The 4,436-nt window shown below is 45.6% G+C and overlaps 1 long non-coding RNA gene across 1 annotated transcript; it reads right to left on the reverse strand.

The window, feature by feature from the left end:
- Nucleotides 1-1,378: 1,378 nt before the first annotated feature.
- LOC144099312 (uncharacterized) lies at nucleotides 1,379-3,176 on the reverse strand. The gene is made up of 3 exons (XR_013307373.1): nucleotides 2,816-3,176; nucleotides 2,321-2,444; nucleotides 1,379-1,692 (listed from the first exon to the last, which is right to left on the reverse strand). It is a non-coding gene; the product is annotated as an uncharacterized LOC144099312 (long non-coding RNA).
- Between the last annotated feature and the right edge of the window lie 1,260 nt (nucleotides 3,177-4,436).

Raw genomic sequence — 4,436 nt, forward strand, 5'->3', positions numbered from 1 at the left:
GCAAGACTGCCAGGGGAACCCTCCTCTCTAACGATGGTGGCGCCACTCAATCACGTCTCACGCATGCGCAGTAGGCTGAAGCGCAGGTATTAAGCACTATTATTGCTAATTAACTAATTACTATTTAACTGTGAGGACTCCAGCCTGCTTACGAGGAGAAATGTGAAAGCATGCGTTTTGAGGAAAGGTTTTTGAGGGAAGGACAAGTAGCTCTCATCCACGGTAAAACAGAGCGGAAAAACACAAGCATGGAACAAACACGCATTATCACACCGTCTGAAAAAAGTTAGGCGAAAATTTCAAATTGATGTTGTATTTTCGTCTCGCAGAAAATTAAGCAACATTTTCTGAGCTGTGCAGCGGAAGCGAGAGTCCCTACTAGGAAGGAGGATTGGTGTTGGTTGTACCACAGCACACGTAGAGAGGAGGGTAGAGTGCGTTGAAGGTGTATACAAGATCCCCCTTTCATGCGGTGGATGGTATGTTGGCCAGACTGGGCGATGTCTCAACGAACGCCTGAGGGAGAATCACAATTCTTTGGACAGGGCAGCTGGTTCGAATTTGGCGCTGCACTGCAGTCAACCTAAGCACACATGCGCCCCATTGCTTCATCAGACATTCGTCATCTTCAAACATAAGAATCAGATAGTAAGGGAACTAGTAGAGGCATATCACATTGACAAGGGGAGTGCAGCATGCATTAGCAAGCCCTTATTATCACTGGCTAACCGCGAAATCACCTTTTGGAGCATGCATTTGTAGAAATGTAGATTTAAGTTGTTCAGTGATGACGCATTGCTTCTTCAATATTTTTTTGTTCTGATTAGTGTTTCGCGGGAATAGTATATGTACACATGTGCTTAATAAACCACCAGTTGAAAGTCAGCGCTAGTGTCGTCGTGTTTGTTCCGTCCTCGTGTTTTCCCGCGCTGTTTTACCATGGATAGTAGTAATCAACCTGCCCAGCTTTCACTACTTCTAAGTAGCTCTCACATCTCTCGAAATCTCGGTGGAAACCTCAACCACTTTTGATTTTAGCTATGGTGTGACACTTTTATGCAACCATCACCGATCGCGAGTCATGAGCCTATAAAGGTTTTCGCCTTGAAACTATTCGCTGTAGTCATGAATACCACTAATAAATTGAAGGCCAACCAAAAATATGGTCCTGTTTATAGAACAGAACCAAAATGAAGAACACTTCACCAGCTTCTTAGCAGTATGCTGTTAAACTTGAAAGAGAGAAAATGCGCATTGATTGCTTGTGGCATAGCTACATGTGAAAACCATGGCAGTGAGTGCGATTCCCACACTCAGCTGATCACACAATTCCTGCCTGTCAGGTAGAACCCAAATGATACTGTGTTCTCCTCCTTGTTGTAGATGTTGATGCTCCTGTTATTGTCACCACTCACCGGTGGTGTCATGATCCTGCAGCTGAGTGTGGATGAATGCCTTCTGTTACACAATGCAAGCTGTGCTGATCTTCGAAGAGAATCTTGACCATGCCATGCAGCAGTTGACATCTTTGCAGACACCTCATGTAATCATTCAGGAGCCTGGTACGGCCACCCAGCTAGGTAAACAGTCAAGCCGAGATGTGAGCGAAGAGTGATCTGGCATCAGGGCCTTCGAGCTGAGATCCCATGGTGATAGCGGTCCGCCACATCTGCATTTGACGCACACCATAACCTGCAAGTTAATGTTATACTCTGAAATCTTCGAACAAGGTAGACATTGGGTTTCCAAATATTTTAAATTCTTGAAGCTGCAAGTCCAACTGCAGTCTGTTTTACGTATCGTTGTAAAATATGTTTCAGTGCAAAACCAATCATTAGTACCAAATTGAACTGTTTCCATAATAGCTACAGGTACTTGATTGCAGATTTTCCAAACTGATAGCCACAAATAATTTCATATTAGAGTATTTTTACACTTAGTAAAAGAAACTACTACAAAATACATTGCAAGGAAAGGCACAAGTTAAGTTATGTGTGACTACCTTGAGTTTTTTAGTACATGCAAGCTTCTCCATTTTGTACCCATCAAAATGAGGCTGCCGTGATGTTGTGGTCAGTAAGAGAAATCCAATGTCACAGAACAACTGTGTGTATAACCCACACCTATCTCTGCTGTCATCTGAAAACTATAGCCATGATTCATGTACATTATTTTGATATGCAGTTTTATTTACACTGTCCTTCCTTGCTCTATAAACTATGTATAAATAGAATCAGATATCACTAGCTGTGTGCAATCTTACTACAGGTGAACATGTTATTCCTTCATGCCTGCCACAACACACTAAGCACGTGCTCACCAGTTTGACGATTTCTATGCGGGCAGCACAGGATAATGAAGAGATATTCCACACAAATGGGTCATGGATGGATCCCACACAGGCTTCTTGTGTGCTGGCACCTTCCCCGTCAGGAACAGCACACCTGTAAAAAAATGTGCAAGACTCATATATTTTTGTTTTTCCGCGAGCCCTTACAGAAATAGTTAGGGAAAAAAAATTTTCGTCCTCCTGCGGTCATTCCCACGTGACTGCTGTGTAACTGATGCTGTAGCACTGCCATGAAAATTTAAGCTTGAGTAGAGAAACCACCTTTATGTGGTTCATTAGTAATGCTTAAGGCCGGTTATAGTATTTCTTTAAGCTTTCACGCAATATTTTTTTCCACGCTTAAGGGAACGACTGTGTGCTGCAAATACTCATCTGCCTGCTTTGAAGTCATTTTCAGCCTGCATGCAAAAGGAATGAGAATGATGCTCGACAAACTGTCACCGCTACAGCTTTAGATTTCCTTACCTCAATGATGGTGGAGGCGTCACGTTGTACCTTTCCCGACAGACGTTTACGCTGTCTTGCTGACACAGCTGTGATCAAGATAGTGCGCCAGTGCACACGGATGTCTCGTCGTGACGCCCGACACATTCCTGGAGTTTCCTCCTCGGCCGCGCGAACACCTATCACGTCATCCACTCATCACGCGCGCAAAGCCCACCCGTTCAGCGACGCTCACTGCTGGCGATCGCACCTCAGAGCTCGACAGTTCGGCACTGCCTCTCACCCCAGTGCATCCTTGCACAACCACCACATCACACGCCTCGTCAGATGATTGCACAGAAGAGCTGTCTAGTCAGAGACAACTCGAAAGCGTCGTGGTGCTATCGAAAGTCGCTCACCTCTCACAATTCTAGGGTTTAACAAACGACGAATAAATGCAACGATCAGAAAAACTCATTAAAACCGTCGAAACGCACCGCCAGCGCCGCCATCACCACGCTACATTAAGCGCACGGACCGATGATTTCTTACTGCGAGCGAAGGGTTTGCAATGGGAGAGCAGTTAGCGCCCGAATGCGGCAGCATATTTAAGCTCTGGCTAATAACGCTCTAATCCCTTGCTTATTTCACATGTGCACTTATGACGCCGTTTCATTGCATTGTGCAAAGAAAACAAAACTTTTATAAGCTTAGTTTTGGCTTCAAATAGATACATGTCAAACTGCGGTGACCTAACGTCGTATGAATCAGCGTTGCATTCACTCATTTGCATAATTCGGGTACCTTTCGCGGGGCGAAATTATGGCAGCGAATTTCCATCACTTTTAGCAATGGCGGCACATTGTAAAAATGACGACACGTCATTTTGACATCACTTCATAATACGTGCGTATCACGTGTTACACGTGACATTGTTCCAGCCTATCAGATTTCAGGAAGCGGCCATTTTCGGTATGCATCTATTTTATCCAAATTGGTAAGTCGAGCGCATGTGCTCTCATACGTACCACCTGTATCTTCTTTTGCCCTTCACAATCACTTATATTTACCAGCCGGGCACCAAGAATAGCGCTGCTGAAAATGTTTTTTCAATGCCACGTCAATTTGACGTCAGCACGAAAAGTGCTTCTGCAACAGACGATGATTGACACCCACCTTGCCCAGCCCTGTCGCTGACTGACAGTTCTGACAGCCAATCAGAGAGGCAACATGGCGCCGACAGGCAAACGTGAATATCGAGAATAGACCCCCTGGCAGGTGGCGGTTAAGTCACTGATTGGTCGCACGAGGTTGCGCGGGAAAAGCAACTTGGATCGCACGAATTCAACGGGGGCAAAACCAGCTGCCATCCAAGGACAGTGGCGCACCGCTTAACTGCTGTACCACTGTACCAGGACTGGTACGGGACTCCCAGGGATCTCTGAATGTGAAGTAAATAAACAGCAATTCTGCGTATATGGGCATTAAATTATTTGACATACCGTCATACCTTTAAGGCGGAGCGCGGGTCGCGCTGGGGTGGCGACTGCCTTCACGAAGCTAGCGCACTGATCAGAAGGGGTGCGGCGGCGGATACGTAGAGCCAAGCAAATGTAAAATCCTCAGCTGCATGACATAGGGTTGCATCACGCCGCATCACGGG

This window comes from Amblyomma americanum, chromosome 1 (assembly GCF_052857255.1).
Source record: "Amblyomma americanum isolate KBUSLIRL-KWMA chromosome 1, ASM5285725v1, whole genome shotgun sequence".
Taxonomy (NCBI): Eukaryota; Metazoa; Arthropoda; class Arachnida; order Ixodida; family Ixodidae; genus Amblyomma; species Amblyomma americanum.